Genomic DNA, 21,738 nt, shown 5'->3' on the forward strand with positions numbered 1-21,738 from the left:
CTGTGGGGTCCTCTTAGCCTGCCGTTAGGACTCCCCATCCAGGCACCCAGCCGTTGGACCGGCAGCTGTGTCTTTAGCAGCCCACATTTGCCTAACGCCTCGGGAAACACTCTGAGTGTGAGCACAGAGATCCAGTCACGTCTGGCCGGTGCCCGGCGAGGCACCTTCTCACCAGTCACCGAGGGGCAAGCAGCCCGAAGCAAAGGGCCGGCAGCCCACAGCCACAGACGCGGTGCGGGACGAGCTCGGCCTCCTATGCCAAGACGATGGACTTCCCCCGAGGACCTGGCTCTTCTCCCGCGGCGGCCCGGGGGCGGGAGGGTGGCAGTGGGGTTTGCTGTTCAGGCGTGGACGGTGGCACGCACGGGTCCGTCGGGAGGGCCGCCGGGCGCTGCCCCAGAGACGCCGGAGCGGGTCAGTCTCCTGACACCGCCCAGGGGAAGGCCAGGGATGGGAAGACACCCCCGGGGTGGGTGTGTGGGTGGGTGTAGGCTCCCGCCAACTCGCTGTGCTTTACACCTCGGAGCGACTGGGAGCCACCGCGGACTCCTCTTTAGTTTCTTTGCGGTGCACTGGCGAATGTGGTTTAGACACAGGTTCCTGCCCTTAAGCATCCTCTCAGCGCCTGCCTGGTCGCACTGACTTGGGTGGAGGGCGGGGTGGGCCACAGGGGGCACTGCCGCCACCGGCCCCACCCATGTTGGCTCAAGGAACACACTCTGGATGCCAAGTGCTCCGCGGACACGAGGCCTTGGAAAGAGAAGAGAGCTCTGGTCCACCGCCGCCTCGGGAAGCACCACGCGTCCTCCGTGCTGAAAAGAACCGGAGGGACGGGGCGGGGCGGGACGGGACGGGATCGCATCTTCTCTCCTTTTCCCTGGCTTTTGTCTCAGCACGCCTTCCTCTCTTTCTCTAACTCCGAATCTGCTGCGCCTCCGGGCCTTGGCAATTCTTTCAAGCCGCGGTACCGAGGTGCGTCGAGGAAAGAAAAGCCGCAAGAGCCCCGCCGTGCTCAGTGCACGTCTTCCGGGACCCACGCCCCACGCCGGAGGACTTGACTCGACGCCCAGATATTACCGTGAAGGGCTCTTGGGATGGCCAAACAGGGTCCTCTGGAAGGCAGTGTCACCCCAGAAATGCCACGCTGCCCTTGCTGCTCGAACCCTGCCTCCGCCCTTCGCTAACCACGGAACGTCAGCCGCGCCGCCGACCCCTCGCTAAACCACGGCGCCACCCGCTCACCAGCCCGCCTGGAGAAGCCTTCAATTACTCTGAGCCAGGGTAGGAGGCGTCCTCCTCCCGGCAAGACTGTTTCAACAGAAGACAGGAAGGAGAAGGGAGAAACAGAGACAGAAAGAAAACACCTCCGGCTGCCGGTCACGCACCCACTCAGGCGACATGTCCCACACGGAAGAAGGGGACGTACACCTCCTGGAAGGCCCCACACTGTCAAGTTCCTTGGTTTGTCAAGAGGCAGACTTGGGGAGTGCAAGGAGCCCCACAGAGGGCTGCCCCGTGCCAAACCTCCACGCCGCCCAGCGGGCGCCCCCTCTTCATCATCCCGCAAGGGCACGTCCCCGAGTCCTTCCTGGCTTGGTGGAGGGCCACGGCGGAGAGAGCCGGGCCCAAGAGCGATCAGGAGAGGACGGGAGGAACGGCTATCACGGGCTCCACTCAGAGCACAGGAGGCAAAAAGCCCACGAGGCCTGGCTCCCCCTCAAAGGGTCTCCCCACCGCCGGCCCCCACGTCGGGCTGGGCTGGCACTGCTGCTTCTCGGGGGTGAGGTGGGGCGCCGAGTGATCACGTCACGGGCGGTTGGCTTCACGGAGGCCGGAGCCCAGACCGGGCCCTGGTGCCGGTGCAAGCGGCCCGGGCCCGATCCCTTTCCACTCTCCCCGCCCCCGCAGGACACGGACCTCAAATGCTACGTACCGATCACCTAGGGTAACCGTACACAGATGCTCGTCCATGCACCTCTTTCTTCCGGCCCCCCAGTCAGGATCCGACTCGAGAGCCTTTCCTACCGTGGCCAAGAACTCCGGCACAGTACACCAGTGTCCCCGTGCCACGATCCCACCTGGGAGTCCCTCCTTCTTGAGCCTTGCTGAACTAGCAGAATCACTGACTTTTTCCTCTGATGAAATAGACTATTTCGGACGGGGGAAGGGGAGGGAACAGAAGAGCACGCACTCACCCAGAACACCAGCGCCTGGAGATGACCGACGTCCCCGGTTTCCCTCTTCCTCCTTTCCTTCCGCTCTGCCTCCTCTGCAACGAGAGAGAACCGAACGCCCATCACTCAGTGTGGGACCACCACGGTGCCGGTGAACGGGGGGCTGGGGGGGTGCGCGTACACCCCCGCCCGCGCAACCTCGAGAGAGAGTGCCTCCGGTTCCTACTCGAGTGTACCGGCACCCCCGGGCCAACCAAAAACTTCCGAACGAGGCGCAAGCGTGAAGAATCAACTCCACGCGTCCTTCGGAAATGGCACGGATGCCAGCCGGGGCAGGGGGGTCGTTAGACAGAAGCAGTTTGTACACAAAGAAGCGCGTCCAGTGAAAACCTTGATCCCGTCATCCCCCTAAATCTCCTTCCGGCGGGAAGCACAGCCATCACACCCTGGTGTTGACAGGCGCGGAGCTTGTCTCCTCGGCTCTGCACACGTGCGACTATGGCGGGACACCCCGAGGTATCTTGGCAAGCCCGCGCGCGTCCTCCACAACTTCCCAGCAGTTCCTAGGACGCGTGGGTAAAGGGGCACCCACTCGTCTCCCCTCTGGCCGCACAAAGGTCCACCGCACGTACTTTCCGGGCATTAAGGGAACGTGCTCTGGGCCGTGGCCCACATGAGATCTACCCTGCTCCTCTCCTCTGGGTGGGCGCCGACGCCGGAGAACGTACCCTGGTCACGCTCACCCACACCCTGGTAACGACAGACTCAGTGGCCCGCGCCTCAGAGCCACTTCCGTGGGAGACAGAAGAGGAGAGGAAGGAACAGGGCGGAAGCCTAGCGTCCAAAGAGGAGGGGCACGTGAGACACCCTACGCTCCTGCCTCCGGGCACAGACAAGGGCACCCTACCCTGGGCAGCTGTCCGAAAAGAAACGGAGGGGACCTAGCAGGACACGACGTCGACTCCGCACAGACGCGCCGACGCCACGGCACGCCTATAGCGCCGTGAGAGCAGCCGAAAAGGCAGAAGACTACCTATCGCTACGTGAGCCTGCTGGGGCCGGGGAGCAGGCGACATGCACACAGCCCTCTGCGGCCCGTTGCCCCCACCTGCATTCAAGCCCGGGAGCACACATACGCACGCAGAAATGACGCGTGCTTCCCTCCGCAGACGGGGACAACTTGGGAGCGGCCATCGAGCAACGGCGAGGGCTTTGGCTTTGACCGGGAGAAAGTTCTATCCACAGCGGCACCCCCGAGGCGGTTACAGGGAGAAGGTACAAGAGAAGGGACCTTTTGTACACGCCCTGTAGGCGCACGTACACGAGCTTACGCACGACGCACACGTGATACGCACGCGCGCCCACGCACACGTTCGTGTACCTGCGTGCTTACGAATGAACGAGTGGAGCAGGGAACGAGTGAATGAACCGACGAACGAGTCCGGGGGGGTTTGAGGCGAGAGTACAGACACACTCCCATGGAGAGCTCCCCAGAAGGGTCTACTGAACTGATGGCCCTCCCCAGGGTCATCTGTCTGTGCGGATGGAGGGGAGCCGCTGGGATGTACACCTGTCCCAGCAACGCCAAACCACCTCCCTGCACCCCCGACCCCGGGCACTCCGTGGCAGAGTGACCGCCTGACGCCCCTGGAGGTGAGCAGGGGCAATGTGCCCCAGCTCCCTTGGGTCCCCGTCAGTGCCTCCCGCTGCCACAGTGGCCTAGACCCTCTCGGGCCTGCTCCTGAGCCCTTAAGCCAGTTCACGTAGCGGGATGAGAACAGCAGAGAGGCAACCACGCAGGAAGACGAGGAACCCAGGTCCCTGTGCCAGCTCTGGCTCTGAATCAATGTCCTGAGAGGGCCAGGGTTCTGCCCGACACGACCCAGGTGGATGCCCGTCCCCAGGTGTGCAGACATGACAGGGTCCCGGTCGCCAGGACCTGTGGGCCAGGCAACGTGGACTCCAGACCCCTCCCAGAGGGGTGTGGAGATGGACCCACCGAGGCACGGATTCCTTGGGAGGTCTTTACCTGTGCGTTCCTACTGCCAAGGAGAAGCCCCAAAAGGAAGAGACACCGCCTCCCCCAACCCCCCAGTAGGTCCCAGCCCACTCGGAAGGCTTGGGTGGCTCTTGGGCCTCCCTGGGCCTTTTTCCCTGGGCCTTTTTTGATCCGCAAAGGGCGGAGGGAGAGGCCACGCTCGCGAAGGCGCTGGGCATTTCTGGAGCAACAGTGCCATCAAGCGGAAGCTTTTTCAGCACGGCCTCCAGCCCCTGCCTGTGCATACCGTGGGGAAGGCCCGTGACGGGGAGGAGGGCTGGCTTCGGAGCACTGGGAGGATTCCCGGGCCGAACCTGGCCGCCCGGCACGCCTCCGCGGTAGGTGTGGAAGCCACACGCGGTGGGGTTCGGGGCCGGGCTCGCCCACCGAGGAGCCCCTGGCTGCCAGGCCCGCCGCGCTCCCCACCCTCGGGGCCGTGGCCTCGGCAGCCGCCATGTTCAGGAACAGGGAGCTGAAGCTCCCACCCCAGGGCATCTGGCCCCTGGATCCTGGCCCTCCCTGCAGGAGCGAGGCCGGCCAGTGGGGTCCCTGGGGTCTCAGGGCCACCGGGGACCCAGGACCCGCTGCCGGTGCCCCGGCGGAGGCCCCGGGCCCAGCCACCGTGGACCACGGGGAAAGGGGAGGAGGTGGCCGCCCGGTCCCCTGTCGGGGGCAGCACCCTGCAGACAGCCCGGAGAACGTGTCCTCGTTAGTGCTTGCTCCCAGACGCAGACGAGGAAGAGCAATGCAGGGGCGCTGTGCACGTTCCACCCTCTCACAGTTGGATCTGGGTTTCGGTTTCTCTACTTCTTGCTCCCGCCATAGAGAGTCCCGATCCCAGGCCCCGCCGCATCCCGTGAGGCCCTTCCTGTGCCGCAGGACACAGGGTGCCCAGGACCCACTGGCGATGGGACGCCAAGTGGGCCACGATCGATCGGTACGCAGAGAGGGACGGCACCGTCCGCAGCGAGGGGATCCCGGTCCGTTTTCCGCACCCGAGCTCACCTCGGGAACAGGAACTCCGCGGCCGGGGGACGCCCTATTCCTCGGCCTCCCTCCCCGTGGACGACCCGGGGGCCCTCTCGTTTGGGGAAGACTCCTGGGAGTTTTCACAAGCGGCTCCACGTTCTGCAGGTGCCGCCGTTGGCCCCGGCCAGAGGGGCACGCTGAGGGCACCTGCGGCGGGCCACCAGTCAGAGCGCCTAGCTACCTCAGGACCCGGCCCCAAGGAAAGGCTCTGCCCACGTAAGATGGCCTGACAACGTGTCGGGCGACTCACAGGCGCGAAAGGAGAGGGGCGCGGGGAGGGTTTCAGCGCCCTTCCAGGAGGGGTACGTGTGGAGGGAGGGAGGGGTCCAGCCTGGAGACTTGCTCCCAGTCGGAAGCCCTCCCCCACACCGCACCCCGCCCCGGGACCGGACCCCCACACACACACCAGCCCACCACGCACCCCCGCCCCGGCAGATAAGAGCTGGGCAAAAGGGCAGGAACGGGCCACCGCACAGCTTGCTCCAGAAGCGGCCTATCGGGTCAGCCGGGGACTCGAAGGCACCGCCGCGTGCCCAGGAGTATGCACCTCGTTCCCGGCCTTGGCAGACAAGCTGGACGAGTGGTGGTCATGGGGGAGAGGGTGGTCAAGGGGGCGGGGGGGGGGGAGGCGTTCCTCTCAGTCCATCAGAGGTGAGCTTCAGGCAGCTTCTTCAGACCCCTTCCCCTTGATTCCCTGGCTGGGCTGCAGGTGCAAGCACACGGCCGAGACCCGGAGGGCCAGGCCGGAATGCAAGCCGGGGCCTTTCCTGCTCATCGCTGAACTGAGGCTCAGGGCCTCGTGGGGAGAAAGCTGAAGCCTGCTGCAAATGCACGGCCCGGGGGTCCACTCGGCGGGGCTCTGCTCAGCTCCTCTCCTCTCCTCTCGTGTCCTGCCCTCTCCTCTCCGGGAGCCCCGTCCGGGAGCCCTCGGGACAGGCCAGGTCAGGCCTGGGCCACCATCCCGGAGACCGCGCGAGACGGCAGCGCAGCCACCGACTGACTGGACTCTTCGGCTCAGGTGAAGGCCTCCTCCTGCGGTGGCTCCTGCGTCCCGCGAGCGCCGTCCCCTTCTGGACTCGGACTGCCAGCTCTCGCTGGGCCTCGGGCGCCCTCGGCACTGGGTAGCCAGGCTCCACGTGTCGTCTCTGAGCTGGACAGAAGAAGGTCGGTGGGCCCGCCTCGGCCGCTGCCGCCAAGGGCGGCGGAACTCCCGTTGCCCGCGGTGGTCTCTGGCTGGGCCGCACCGCGGCCCAGAGAGGCTTCCGGGGCCCTGGGCCCGCCTAGGCCGAACCTCCTCTGGCGCCGAGGGGAAGGGACACGCGGCCAAATGCCCGCAGAACCGCGGCCCGGCCTCCTTCGGAGCAGCTTCCTCTAGTCCCGCCCAGACGTGGCGGCCACCAGGGTCCACCGAGACTCCACTTCCTGTAGCCCCACACGCCAGGCGGCCGGGCTGTGCGCCTTGTGCCACTGCCCGTCTCTGGAGCGTCCACGGCGCCGCCGGGCCTTGGGCCACGCTTCCCGCCCCTTCCCAGGCGGAGCCCTTGACTTCCCGGGGCCACTGTCCAGTGTTCCCGACTTCGATCCTTCGTCACTCCTCCCCAGGAAGGGACGGGTACAGGGTTCGCGGGATCGGCGGACCCGTTCCTCTTGATTGGCACTACTGCACCACGAATGCCAACCTGCCCTGCCCCTTCCCCTCCCCCAGGCCCTCTCCCTCTGCCCTTTGCCGAGGGAAAAACGAAATGCCAACCTCTGCCCAACCTGCCAAAGGCAGGATGGCTCATCAACCCGGCCACTTCAGAGGGGCGCGCCTCAAACTCTGGCCCTGCATCCTGCGGGGCCTCGTCTCTGTGGGGTCCTCTTAGCCTGCCGTTAGGACTCCCCATCCAGGCACCCAGCCGTTGGACCGGCAGCTGTGTCTTTAGCAGCCCACATTTGCCTAACGCCTCGGGAAACACTCTGAGTGTGAGCACAGAGATCCAGTCACGTCTGGCCGGTGCCCGGCGAGGCACCTTCTCACCAGTCACCGAGGGGCAAGCAGCCCGAAGCAAAGGGCCGGCAGCCCACAGCCACAGACGCGGTGCGGGACGAGCTCGGCCTCCTATGCCAAGACGATGGACTTCCCCCGAGGACCTGGCTCTTCTCCCGCGGCGGCCCGGGGGCGGGAGGGTGGCAGTGGGGTTTGGTGTTCAGGCGTGGACGGTGGCACGCACGGGTCCGTCGGGAGGGCCGCCGGGCGCTGCCCCAGAGACGCCGGAGCGGGTCAGTCTCCTGACACCGCCCAGGGGAAGGCCAGGGATGGGAAGACACCCCCGGGGTGGGTGTGTGGGTGGGTGTAGGCTCCCGCCAACTCGCTGTGCTTTACACCTCGGAGCGACTGGGAGCCACCGCGGACTCCTCTTTAGTTTCTTTGCGGTGCACTGGCGAATGTGGTTTAGACACAGGTTCCTGCCCTTAAGCATCCTCTCAGCGCCTGCCTGGTCGCACTGACTTGGGTGGAGGGCGGGGTGGGCCACTGGGGGCACTGCCGCCACCGGCCCCACCCATGTTGGCTCAAGGAACACACTCTGGATGCCAAGTGCTCCGCGGACACGAGGCCTTGGAAAGAGAAGAGAGCTCTGGTCCACCGCCGCCTCGGGAAGCACCACGCGTCCTCCGTGCTGAAAAGAACCGGAGGGACGGGGCGGGACGGGACGGGATCGCATCTTCTCTCCTTTTCCCTGGCTTTTGTCTCAGCACGCCTTCCTCTCTTTCTCTAACTCCGAATCTGCTGCGCCTCCGGGCCTTGGCAATTCTTTCAAGCCGCGGTACCGAGGTGCGTCGAGGAAAGAAAAGCCGCAAGAGCCCCGCCGTGCTCAGTGCACGTCTTCCGGGACCCACGCCCCACGCCGGAGGACTTGACTCGACGCCCAGATATTACCGTGAAGGGCTCTTGGGATGGCCAAACAGGGTCCTCTGGAAGGCAGTGTCACCCCAGAAATGCCACGCTGCCCTTGCTGCTCGAACCCTGCCTCCGCCCTTCGCTAACCACGGAACGTCAGCCGCGCCGCCGACCCCTCGCTAAACCACGGCGCCACCCGCTCACCAGCCCGCCTGGAGAAGCCTTCAATTACTCTGAGCCAGGGTAGGAGGCGTCCTCCTCCCGGCAAGACTGTTTCAACAGAAGACAGGAAGGAGAAGGGAGAAACAGAGACAGAAAGAAAACACCTCCGGCTGCCGGTCACGCACCCACTCAGGCGACATGTCCCACACGGAAGAAGGGGACGTACACCTCCTGGAAGGCCCCACACTGTCAAGTTCCTTGGTTTGTCAAGAGGCAGACTTGGGGAGTGCAAGGAGCCCCACAGAGGGCTGCCCCGTGCCAAACCTCCACGCCGCCCAGCGGGCGCCCCCTCTTCATCATCCCGCAAGGGCACGTCCCCGAGTCCTTCCTGGCTTGGTGGAGGGCCACGGCGGAGAGAGCCGGGCCCAAGAGCGATCAGGAGAGGACGGGAGGAACGGCTATCACGGGCTCCACTCAGAGCACAGGAGGCAAAAAGCCCACGAGGCCTGGCTCCCCCTCAAAGGGTCTCCCCACCGCCGGCCCCCACGTCGGGCTGGGCTGGCACTGCTGCTTCTCGGGGGTGAGGTGGGGCGCCGAGTGATCACGTCACGGGCGGTTGGCTTCACGGAGGCCGGAGCCCAGACCGGGCCCTGGTGCCGGTGCAAGCGGCCCGGGCCCGATCCCTTTCCACTCTCCCCGCCCCCGCAGGACACGGACCTCAAATGCTACGTACCGATCACCTAGGGTAACCGTACACAGATGCTCGTCCATGCACCTCTTTCTTCCGGCCCCCCAGTCAGGATCCGACTCGAGAGCCTTTCCTACCGTGGCCAAGAACTCCGGCACAGTACACCAGTGTCCCCGTGCCACGATCCCACCTGGGAGTCCCTCCTTCTTGAGCCTTGCTGAACTAGCAGAATCACTGACTTTTTCCGCTGATGAAATAGACTATTTCGGACGGGGGAAGGGGAGAGCACAGAAGAGCACGCACTCACCCAGAACACCAGCGCCTGGAGATGACCGACGTCCCCGGTTTCCCTCTTCCTCCTTTCCTTCCGCTCTGCCTCCTCTGCAACGAGAGAGAACCGAACGCCCATCACTCAGTGTGGGACCACCACGGTGCCGGTGAACGGGGGGCTGGGGGGGTCCGCGTACACCCCCGCCCGCGCAACCTCGAGAGAGAGTGCCTCCGGTTCCTACTCGAGTGTACCGGCACCCCCGGGCCAACCAAAAACTTCCGAACGAGGCGCAAGCGTGAAGAATCAACTCCACGCGTCCTTCGGAAATGGCACGGATGCCAGCCGGGGCAGGGGGGTCGTTAGACAGAAGCAGTTTGTACACAAAGAAGCGCGTCCAGTGAAAACCTTGATCCCGTCATCCCCCTAAATCTCCTTCCGGCGGGAAGCACAGCCATCACACCCTGGTGTTGACAGGCGCGGAGCTTGTCTCCTCGGCTCTGCACACGTGCGACTATGGCGGGACACCCCGAGGTATCTTGGCAAGCCCGCGCGCGTCCTCCACAACTTCCCAGCAGTTCCTAGGACGCGTGGGTAAAGGGGCACCCACTCGTCTCCCCTCTGGCCGCACAAAGGTCCACCGCACGTACTTTCCGGGCATTAAGGGAACGTGCTCTGGGCCGTGGCCCACATGAGATCTACCCTGCTCCTCTCCTCTGGGTGGGCGCCGACGCCGGAGAACGTACCCTGGTCACGCTCACCCACACCCTGGTAACGACAGACTCAGTGGCCCGCGCCTCAGAGCCACTTCCGTGGGAGACAGAAGAGGAGAGGAAGGAACAGGGCGGAAGCCTAGCGTCCAAAGAGGAGGGGCACGTGAGACACCCTACGCTCCTGCCTCCGGGCACAGACAAGGGCACCCTACCCTGGGCAGCTGTCCGAAAAGAAACGGAGGGGACCTAGCAGGACACGACGTCGACTCCGCACAGACGCGCCGACGCCACGGCACGCCTATAGCGCCGTGAGAGCAGCCGAAAAGGCAGAAGACTACCTATCGCTACGTGAGCCTGCTGGGGCCGGGGAGCAGGCGACATGCACACAGCCCTCTGCGGCCCGTTGCCCCCACCTGCATTCAACCCCGGGAGCACACATACGCACGCAGAAATGACGCATGCTTCCCTCCGCAGACGGGGACAACTTGGGAGCGGCCATCGAGCAACGGCGAGGGCTTTGGCTTTGACCGGGAGAAAGTTCTATCCACAGCGGCACCCCCGAGGCGGTTACAGGGAGAAGGTACAAGAGAAGGGACCTTTTGTACACGCCCTGTAGGCGCACGTACACGAGCTTACGCACGACGCACACGTGATACGCACGCGCGCCCACGCACACGTTCGTGTACCTGCGTGCTTACGAATGAACGAGTGGAGCAGGGAACGAGTGAATGAACCGACGAACGAGTCCGGGGGGGTTTGAGGCGAGAGTACAGACACACTCCCATGGAGAGCTCCCCAGAAGGGTCTACTGAACTGATGGCCCTCCCCAGGGTCATCTGTCTGTGCGGATGGAGGGGAGCCGCTGGGATGTACACCTGTCCCAGCAACGCCAAACCACCTCCCTGCACCCCCGACCCCGGGCACTCCGTGGCAGAGTGACCGCCTGACGCCCCTGGAGGTGAGCAGGGGCAATGTGCCCCAGCTCCCTTGGGTCCCCGTCAGTGCCTCCCGCTGCCACAGTGGCCTAGACCCTCTCGGGCCTGCTCCTGAGCCCTTAAGCCAGTTCACGTAGCGGGATGAGAACAGCAGAGAGGCAACCACGCAGGAAGACGAGGAACCCAGGTCCCTGTGCCAGCTCTGGCTCTGAATCAATGTCCTGAGAGGGCCAGGGTTCTGCCCGACACGACCCAGGTGGATGCCCGTCCCCAGGTGTGCAGACATGACAGGGTCCCGGTCGCCAGGACCTGTGGGCCAGGCAACGTGGACTCCAGACCCCTCCCAGAGGGGTGTGGAGATGGACCCACCGAGGCACGGATTCCTTGGGAGGTCTTTACCTGTGCGCTCCTACTGCCAAGGAGAAGCCCCAAAAGGAAGAGACACCGCCTCCCCCAACCCCCCAGTAGGTCCCAGCCCACTCGGAAGGCTTGGGTGGCTCTTGGGCCTCCCTGGGCCTTTTTCCCTGGGCCTTTTTTGATCCGCAAAGGGCGGAGGGAGAGGCCACGCTCGCGAAGGCGCTGGGCATTTCTGGAGCAACAGTGCCATCAAGCGGAAGCTTTTTCAGCACGGCCTCCAGCCCCTGCCTGTGCATACCGTGGGGAAGGCCCGTGACGGGGAGGAGGGCTGGCTTCGGGGCACTGGGAGGATTCCCGGGCCGAACCTGGCCGCCCGGCACGCCTCCGCGGTAGGTGTGGAAGCCACACGCGGTGGGGTTCGGGGCCGGGCTCGCCCACCGAGGAGCCCCTGGCTGCCAGGCCCGCCGCGCTCCCCACCCTCGGGGCCGTGGCCTCGGCAGCCGCCATGTTCAGGAACAGGGAGCTGAAGCTCCCACCCCAGGGCATCTGGCCCCTGGATCCTGGCCCTCCCTGCAGGAGCGAGGCCGGCCAGTGGGGTCCCTGGGGTCTCAGGGCCACCGGGGACCCAGGACCCGCTGCCGGTGCCCCGGCGGAGGCCCCGGGCCCAGCCACCGTGGACCACGGGGAAAGGGGAGGAGGTGGCCGCCCGGTCCCCTGTCGGGGGCAGCACCCTGCAGACAGCCCGGAGAACGTGTCCTCGTTAGTGCTTGCTCCCAGACGCAGACGAGGAAGAGCAATGCAGGGGCGCTGTGCACGTTCCACCCTCTCACAGTTGGATCTGGGTTTCGGTTTCTCTACTTCTTGCTCCCGCCATAGAGAGTCCCGATCCCAGGCCCCGCCGCATCCCGTGAGGCCCTTCCTGTGCCGCAGGACACAGGGTGCCCAGGACCCACTGGCGATGGGACGCCAAGTGGGCCACGATCGATCGGTACGCAGAGAGGGACGGCACCGTCCGCAGCGAGGGGATCCCGGTCCGTTTTCCGCACCCGAGCTCACCTCGGGAACAGGAACTCCGCGGCCGGGGGACGCCCTATTCCTCGGCCTCCCTCCCCGTGGACGACCCGGGGGCCCTCTCGTTTGGGGAAGACTCCTGGGAGTTTTCACAAGCGGCTCCACGTTCTGCAGGTGCCGCCGTTGGCCCCGGCCAGAGGGGCACGCTGAGGGCACCTGCGGCGGGCCACCAGTCAGAGCGCCTAGCTACCTCAGGACCCGGCCCCAAGGAAAGGCTCTGCCCACGTAAGATGGCCTGACAACGTGTCGGGCGACTCACAGGCGCGAAAGGAGAGGGGCGCGGGGAGGGTTTCAGCGCCCTTCCAGGAGGGGTACGTCTGGAGGGAGGGAGGGGTCCAGCCTGGAGACTTGCTCCCAGTCGGAAGCCCTCCCCCACACCGCACCCCGCCCCGGGACCGGACCCCCACACACACACCAGCCCACCACGCACCCCCGCCCCGGCAGATAAGAGCTGGGCAAAAGGGCAGGAACGGGCCACCGCACAGCTTGCTCCAGAAGCGGCCTATCGGGTCAGCCGGGGACTCGAAGGCACCGCCGCGTGCCCAGGAGTATGCACCTCGTTCCCGGCCTTGGCAGACAAGCTGGACGAGTGGTGGTCATGGGGGAGAGGGTGGTCAAGGGGGCGGGGGGGGGGGAGGCGTTCCTCTCAGTCCATCAGAGGTGAGCTTCAGGCAGCTTCTTCAGACCCCTTCCCCTTGATTCCCTGGCTGGGCTGCAGGTGCAAGCACACGGCCGAGACCCGGAGGGCCAGGCCGGAATGCAAGCCGGGGCCTTTCCTGCTCATCGCTGAACTGAGGCTCAGGGCCTCGTGGGGAGAAAGCTGAAGCCTGCTGCAAATGCACGGCCCGGGGGTCCACTCGGCGGGGCTCTGCTCAGCTCCTCTCCTCTCCTCTCGTGTCCTGCCCTCTCCTCTCCGGGAGCCCCGTCCGGGAGCCCTCGGGACAGGCCAGGTCAGGCCTGGGCCACCATCCCGGAGACCGCGCGAGACGGCAGCGCAGCCACCGACTGACTGGACTCTTCGGCTCAGGTGAAGGCCTCCTCCTGCGGTGGCTCCTGCGTCCCGCGAGCGCCGTCCCCTTCTGGACTCGGACTGCCAGCTCTCGCTGGGCCTCGGGCGCCCTCGGCACTGGGTAGCCAGGCTCCACGTGTCGTCTCTGAGCTGGACAGAAGAAGGTCGGTGGGCCCGCCTCGGCCGCTGCCGCCAAGGGCGGCGGAACTCCCGTTGCCCGCGGTGGTCTCTGGCTGGGCCGCACCGCGGCCCAGAGAGGCTTCCGGGGCCCTGGGCCCGCCTAGGCCGAACCTCCTCTGGCGCCGAGGGGAAGGGACACGCGGCCAAATGCCCGCAGAACCGCGGCCCGGCCTCCTTCGGAGCAGCTTCCTCTAGTCCCGCCCAGACGTGGCGGCCACCAGGGTCCACCGAGACTCCACTTCCTGTAGCCCCACACGCCAGGCGGCCGGGCTGTGCGCCTTGTGCCACTGCCCGTCTCTGGAGCGTCCACGGCGCCGCCGGGCCTTGGGCCACGCTTCCCGCCCCTTCCCAGGCGGAGCCCTTGACTTCCCGGGGCCACTGTCCAGTGTTCCCGACTTCGATCCTTCGTCACTCCTCCCCAGGAAGGGACGGGTACAGGGTTCGCGGGATCGGCGGACCCGTTCCTCTTGATTGGCACTACTGCACCACGAATGCCAACCTGCCCTGCCCCTTCCCCTCCCCCAGGCCCTCTCCCTCTGCCCTTTGCCGAGGGAAAAACGAAATGCCAACCTCTGCCCAACCTGCCAAAGGCAGGATGGCTCATCAACCCGGCCACTTCAGAGGGGCGCGCCTCAAACTCTGGCCCTGCATCCTGCGGGGCCTCGTCTCTGTGGGGTCCTCTTAGCCTGCCGTTAGGACTCCCCATCCAGGCACCCAGCCGTTGGACCGGCAGCTGTGTCTTTAGCAGCCCACATTTGCCTAACGCCTCGGGAAACACTCTGAGTGTGAGCACAGAGATCCAGTCACGTCTGGCCGGTGCCCGGCGAGGCACCTTCTCACCAGTCACCGAGGGGCAAGCAGCCCGAAGCAAAGGGCCGGCAGCCCACAGCCACAGACGCGGTGCGGGACGAGCTCGGCCTCCTATGCCAAGACGATGGACTTCCCCCGAGGACCTGGCTCTTCTCCCGCGGCGGCCCGGGGGCGGGAGGGTGGCAGTGGGGTTTGGTGTTCAGGCGTGGACGGTGGCACGCACGGGTCCGTCGGGAGGGCCGCCGGGCGCTGCCCCAGAGACGCCGGAGCGGGTCAGTCTCCTGACACCGCCCAGGGGAAGGCCAGGGATGGGAAGACACCCCCGGGGTGGGTGTGTGGGTGGGTGTAGGCTCCCGCCAACTCGCTGTGCTTTACACCTCGGAGCGACTGGGAGCCACCGCGGACTCCTCTTTAGTTTCTTTGCGGTGCACTGGCGAATGTGGTTTAGACACAGGTTCCTGCCCTTAAGCATCCTCTCAGCGCCTGCCTGGTCGCACTGACTTGGGTGGAGGGCGGGGTGGGCCACTGGGGGCACTGCCGCCACCGGCCCCACCCATGTTGGCTCAAGGAACACACTCTGGATGCCAAGTGCTCCGCGGACACGAGGCCTTGGAAAGAGAAGAGAGCTCTGGTCCACCGCCGCCTCGGGAAGCACCACGCGTCCTCCGTGCTGAAAAGAACCGGAGGGACGGGGCGGGACGGGACGGGATCGCATCTTCTCTCCTTTTCCCTGGCTTTTGTCTCAGCACGCCTTCCTCTCTTTCTCTAACTCCGAATCTGCTGCGCCTCCGGGCCTTGGCAATTCTTTCAAGCCGCGGTACCGAGGTGCGTCGAGGAAAGAAAAGCCGCAAGAGCCCCGCCGTGCTCAGTGCACGTCTTCCGGGACCCACGCCCCACGCCGGAGGACTTGACTCGACGCCCAGATATTACCGTGAAGGGCTCTTGGGATGGCCAAACAGGGTCCTCTGGAAGGCAGTGTCACCCCAGAAATGCCACGCTGCCCTTGCTGCTCGAACCCTGCCTCCGCCCTTCGCTAACCACGGAACGTCAGCCGCGCCGCCGACCCCTCGCTAAACCACGGCGCCACCCGCTCACCAGCCCGCCTGGAGAAGCCTTCAATTACTCTGAGCCAGGGTAGGAGGCGTCCTCCTCCCGGCAAGACTGTTTCAACAGAAGACAGGAAGGAGAAGGGAGAAACAGAGACAGAAAGAAAACACCTCCGGCTGCCGGTCACGCACCCACTCAGGCGACATGTCCCACACGGAAGAAGGGGACGTACACCTCCTGGAAGGCCCCACACTGTCAAGTTCCTTGGTTTGTCAAGAGGCAGACTTGGGGAGTGCAAGGAGCCCCACAGAGGGCTGCCCCGTGCCAAACCTCCACGCCGCCCAGCGGGCGCCCCCTCTTCATCATCCCGCAAGGGCACGTCCCCGAGTCCTTCCTGGCTTGGTGGAGGGCCACGGCGGAGAGAGCCGGGCCCAAGAGCGATCAGGAGAGGACGGGAGGAACGGCTATCACGGGCTCCACTCAGAGCACAGGAGGCAAAAAGCCCACGAGGCCTGGCTCCCCCTCAAAGGGTCTCCCCACCGCCGGCCCCCACGTCGGGCTGGGCTGGCACTGCTGCTTCTCGGGGGTGAGGTGGGGCGCCGAGTGATCACGTCACGGGCGGTTGGCTTCACGGAGGCCGGAGCCCAGACCGGGCCCTGGTGCCGGTGCAAGCGGCCCGGGCCCGATCCCTTTCCACTCTCCCCGCCCCCGCAGGACACGGACCTCAAATGCTACGTACCGATCACCTAGGGTAACCGTACACAGATGCTCGTCCATGCACCTCTTTCTTCCGGCCCCCCAGTCAGGATCCGACTCGAGAGCCTTTCCTACCGTGGCCAAGAACTCCGGCACAGTACACCAGTGTCCCCGTGCCACGATCCCACCTGGGAGTCCCTCCTTCTTGAGCCTTGCTGAACTAGCAGAATCACTGACTTTTTCCGCTGATGAAATAGACTATTTCGGACGGGGGAAGGGGAGAGCACAGAAGAGCACGCACTCACCCAGAACACCAGCGCCTGGAGATGACCGACGTCCCCGGTTTCCCTCTTCCTCCTTTCCTTCCGCTCTGCCTCCTCTGCAACGAGAGAGAACCGAACGCCCATCACTCAGTGTGGGACCACCACGGTGCCGGTGAACGGGGGGCTGGGGGGGTCCGCGTACACCCCCGCCCGCGCAACCTCGAGAGAGAGTGCCTCCGGTTCCTACTCGAGTGTACCGGCACCCCCGGGCCAACCAAAAACTTCCGAACGAGGCGCAAGCGTGAAGAATCAACTCCACGCGTCCTTCGGAAATGGCACGGATGCCAGCCGGGGCAGGGGGGTCGTTAGACAGAAGCAGTTTGTACACAAAGAAGCGCGTCCAGTGAAAACCTTGATCCCGTCATCCCCCTAAATCTCCTTCCGGCGGGAAGCACAGCCATCACACCCTGGTGTTGACAGGCGCGGAGCTTGTCTCCTCGGCTCTGCACACGTGCGACTATGGCGGGACACCCCGAGGTATCTTGGCAAGCCCGCGCGCGTCCTCCACAACTTCCCAGCAGTTCCTAGGACGCGTGGGTAAAGGGGCACCCACTCGTCTCCCCTCTGGCCGCACAAAGGTCCACCGCACGTACTTTCCGGGCATTAAGGGAACGTGCTCTGGGCCGTGGCCCACATGAGATCTACCCTGCTCCTCTCCTCTGGGTGGGCGCCGACGCCGGAGAACGTACCCTGGTCACGCTCACCCACACCCTGGTAACGACAGACTCAGTGGCCCGCGCCTCAGAGCCACTTCCGTGGGAGACAGAAGAGGAGAGGAAGGAACAGGGCGGAAGCCTAGCGTCCAAAGAGGAGGGGCACGTGAGACACCCTACGCTCCTGCCTCCGGGCACAGACAAGGGCACCCTACCCTGGGCAGCTGTCCGAAAAGAAACGGAGGGGACCTAGCAGGACACGACGTCGACTCCGCACAGACGCGCCGACGCCACGGCACGCCTATAGCGCCGTGAGAGCAGCCGAAAAGGCAGAAGACTACCTATCGCTACGTGAGCCTGCTGGGGCCGGGGAGCAGGCGACATGCACACAGCCCTCTGCGGCCCGTTGCCCCCACCTGCATTCAACCCCGGGAGCACACATACGCACGCAGAAATGACGCGTGCTTCCCTCCGCAGACGGGGACAACTTGGGAGCGGCCATCGAGCAACGGCGAGGGCTTTGGCTTTGACCGGGAGAAAGTTCTATCCACAGCGGCACCCCCGAGGCGGTTACAGGGAGAAGGTACAAGAGAAGGGACCTTTTGTACACGCCCTGTAGGCGCACGTACGCGAGCTTACGCACGACGCACACGTGATACGCACGACGCACACGTGATACGCACGCGCGCCCACGCACACGTTCGTGTACCTGCGTGCTTACGAATGAACGAGTGGAGCAGGGAACGAGTGAATGAACCGACGAACGAGTCCGGGGGGGTTTGAGGCGAGAGTACAGACACACTCCCATGGAGAGCTCCCCAGAAGGGTCTACTGAACTGATGGCCCTCCCCAGGGTCATCTGTCTGTGCGGATGGAGGGGAGCCGCTGGGATGTACACCTGTCCCAGCAACGCCAAACCACCTCCCTGCACCCCCGACCCCGGGCACTCCGTGGCAGAGTGACCGCCTGACGCCCCTGGAGGTGAGCAGGGGCAATGTGCCCCAGCTCCCTTGGGTCCCCGTCAGTGCCTCCCGCTGCCACAGTGGCCTAGACCCTCTCGGGCCTGCTCCTGAGCCCTTAAGCCAGTTCACGTAGCGGGATGAGAACAGCAGAGAGGCAACCACGCAGGAAGACGAGGAACCCAGGTCCCTGTGCCAGCTCTGGCTCTGAATCAATGTCCTGAGAGGGCCAGGGTTCTGCCCGACACGACCCAGGTGGATGCCCGTCCCCAGGTGTGCAGACATGACAGGGTCCCGGTCGCCAGGACCTGTGGGCCAGGCAACGTGGACTCCAGACCCCTCCCAGAGGGGTGTGGAGATGGACCCACCGAGGCACGGATTCCTTGGGAGGTCTTTACCTGTGCGCTCCTACTGCCAAGGAGAAGCCCCAAAAGGAAGAGACACCGCCTCCCCCAACCCCCCAGTAGGTCCCAGCCCACTCGGAAGGCTTGGGTGGCTCTTGGGCCTCCCTGGGCCTTTTTCCCTGGGCCTTTTTTGATCCGCAAAGGGCGGAGGGAGAGGCCACGCTCGCGAAGGCGCTGGGCATTTCTGGAGCAACAGTGCCATCAAGCGGAAGCTTTTTCAGCACGGCCTCCAGCCCCTGCCTGTGCATACCGTGGGGAAGGCCCGTGACGGGGAGGAGGGCTGGCTTCGGGGCACTGGGAGGATTCCCGGGCCGAACCTGGCCGCCCGGCACGCCTCCGCGGTAGGTGTGGAAGCCACACGCGGTGGGGTTCGGGGCCGGGCTCGCCCACCGAGGAGCCCCTGGCTGCCAGGCCCGCCGCGCTCCCCACCCTCGGGGCCGTGGCCTCGGCAGCCGCCATGTTCAGGAACAGGGAGCTGAAGCTCCCACCCCAGGGCATCTGGCCCCTGGATCCTGGCCCTCCCTGCAGGAGCGAGGCCGGCCAGTGGGGTCCCTGGGGTCTCAGGGCCACCGGGGACCCAGGACCCGCTGCCGGTGCCCCGGCGGAGGCCCCGGGCCCAGCCACCGTGGACCACGGGGAAAGGGGAGGAGGTGGCCGCCCGGTCCCCTGTCGGGGGCAGCACCCTGCAGACAGCCCGGAGAACGTGTCCTCGTTAGTGCTTGCTCCCAGACGCAGACGAGGAAGAGCAATGCAGGGGCGCTGTGCACGTTCCACCCTCTCACAGTTGGATCTGGGTTTCGGTTTCTCTACTTCTTGCTCCCGCCATAGAGAGTCCCGATCCCAGGCCCCGCCGCATCCCGTGAGGCCCTTCCTGTGCCGCAGGACACAGGGTGCCCAGGACCCACTGGCGATGGGACGCCAAGTGGGCCACGATCGATCGGTACGCAGAGAGGGACGGCACCGTCCGCAGCGAGGGGATCCCGGTCCGTTTTCCGCACCCGAGCTCACCTCGGGAACAGGAACTCCGCGGCCGGGGGACGCCCTATTCCTCGGCCTCCCTCCCCGTGGACGACCCGGGGGCCCTCTCGTTTGGGGAAGACTCCTGGGAGTTTTCACAAGCGGCTCCACGTTCTGCAGGTGCCGCCGTTGGCCCCGGCCAGAGGGGCACGCTGAGGGCACCTGCGGCGGGCCACCAGTCAGAGCGCCTAGCTACCTCAGGACCCGGCCCCAAGGAAAGGCTCTGCCCACGTAAGATGGCCTGACAACGTGTCGGGCGACTCACAGGCGCGAAAGGAGAGGGGCGCGGGGAGGGTTTCAGCGCCCTTCCAGGAGGGGTACGTCTGGAGGGAGGGAGGGGTCCAGCCTGGAGACTTGCTCCCAGTCGGAAGCCCTCCCCCACACCGCACCCCGCCCCGGGACCGGACCCCCACACACACACCAGCCCACCACGCACCCCCGCCCCGGCAGATAAGAGCTGGGCAAAAGGGCAGGAACGGGCCACCGCACAGCTTGCTCCAGAAGCGGCCTATCGGGTCAGCCGGGGACTCGAAGGCACCGCCGCGTGCCCAGGAGTATGCACCTCGTTCCCGGCCTTGGCAGACAAGCTGGACGAGTGGTGGTCATGGGGGAGAGGGTGGTCAAGGGGGCGGGGGGGGGGGAGGCGTTCCTCTCAGTCCATCAGAGGTGAGCTTCAGGCAGCTTCTTCAGACCCCTTCCCCTTGATTCCCTGGCTGGGCTGCAGGTGCAAGCACACGGCCGAGACCCGGAGGGCCAGGCCGGAATGCAAGCCGGGGCCTTTCCTGCTCATCGCTGAACTGAGGCTCAGGGCCTCGTGGGGAGAAAGCTGAAGCCTGCTGCAAATGCACGGCCCGGGGGTCCACTCGGCGGGGCTCTGCTCAGCTCCTCTCCTCTCCTCTCGTGTCCTGCCCTCTCCTCTCCGGGAGCCCCGTCCGGGAGCCCTCGGGACAGGCCAGGTCAGGCCTGGGCCACCATCCCGGAGACCGCGCGAGACGGCAGCGCAGCCACCGACTGACTGGACTCTTCGGCTCAGGTGAAGGCCTCCTCCTGCGGTGGCTCCTGCGTCCCGCGAGCGCCGTCCCCTTCTGGACTCGGACTGCCAGCTCTCGCTGGGCCTCGGGCGCCCTCGGCACTGGGTAGCCAGGCTCCACGTGTCGTCTCTGAGCTGGACAGAAGAAGGTCGGTGGGCCCGCCTCGGCCGCTGCCGCCAAGGGCGGCGGAACTCCCGTTGCCCGCGGTGGTCTCTGGCTGGGCCGCACCGCGGCCCAGAGAGGCTTCCGGGGCCCTGGGCCCGCCTAGGCCGAACCTCCTCTGGCGCCGAGGGGAAGGGACACGCGGCCAAATGCCCGCAGAACCGCGGCCCGGCCTCCTTCGGAGCAGCTTCCTCTAGTCCCGCCCAGACGTGGCGGCCACCAGGGTCCACCGAGACTCCACTTCCTGTAGCCCCACACGCCAGGCGGCCGGGCTGTGCGCCTTGTGCCACTGCCCGTCTCTGGAGCGTCCACGGCGCCGCCGGGCCTTGGGCCACGCTTCCCGCCCCTTCCCAGGCGGAGCCCTTGACTTCCCGGGGCCACTGTCCAGTGTTCCCGACTTCGATCCTTCGTCACTCCTCCCCAGGAAGGGACGGGTACAGGGTTCGCGGGATCGGCGGACCCGTTCCTCTTGATTGGCACTACTGCACCACGAATGCCAACCTGCCCTGCCCCTTCCCCTCCCCCAGGCCCTCTCCCTCTGCCCTTTGCCGAGGGAAAAACGAAATGCCAACCTCTGCCCAACCTGCCAAAGGCAGGATGGCTCATCAACCCGGCCACTTCAGAGGGGCGCGCCTCAAACTCTGGCCCTGCATCCTGCGGGGCCTCGTCTCTGTGGGGTCCTCTTAGCCTGCCGTTAGGACTCCCCATCCAGGCACCCAGCCGTTGGACCGGCAGCTGTGTCTTTAGCAGCCCACATTTGCCTAACGCCTCGGGAAACACTCTGAGTGTGAGCACAGAGATCCAGTCACGTCTGGCCGGTGCCCGGCGAGGCACCTTCTCACCAGTCACCGAGGGGCAAGCAGCCCGAAGCAAAGGGCCGGCAGCCCACAGCCACAGACGCGGTGCGGGACGAGCTCGGCCTCCTATGCCAAGACGATGGACTTCCCCCGAGGACCTGGCTCTTCTCCCGCGGCGGCCCGGGGGCGGGAGGGTGGCAGTGGGGTTTGCTGTTCAGGCGTGGACGGTGGCACGCACGGGTCCGTCGGGAGGGCCGCCGGGCGCTGCCCCAGAGACGCCGGAGCGGGTCAGTCTCCTGACACCGCCCAGGGGAAGGCCAGGGATGGGAAGACA

At 65.9% G+C, this 21,738-nt stretch overlaps 1 long non-coding RNA gene across 13 annotated transcripts in view; it reads right to left on the reverse strand.

Annotated features, from left to right (window-relative positions):
• The window catches only part of LOC117198173 (uncharacterized), a 109,835-nt gene that overhangs the window by 41,882 nt on the left and 46,215 nt on the right, over positions 1 to 21,738 (reverse strand). Inside the window, exon 2 of one of the 13 annotated variants that reach the window (XR_007474713.1) lies at positions 2,196 to 2,269. The exons of 10 other annotated variants lie outside the window; for them this stretch is intronic. This is a non-coding gene — a long non-coding RNA (uncharacterized LOC117198173). Of the gene's footprint in view, positions 1 to 2,195; positions 2,270 to 9,279; positions 9,354 to 16,363; positions 16,438 to 21,738 lie in introns of all 13 variants that reach the window. 2 more of the 13 variants (XR_007474714.1, XR_007474715.1) reach the window with 2 other exon arrangements.

Source organism: Orcinus orca, chromosome X (genome assembly GCF_937001465.1).
Source record: "Orcinus orca chromosome X, mOrcOrc1.1, whole genome shotgun sequence".
Lineage (NCBI taxonomy): Eukaryota > Metazoa > Chordata > Mammalia > Artiodactyla > Delphinidae > Orcinus > Orcinus orca.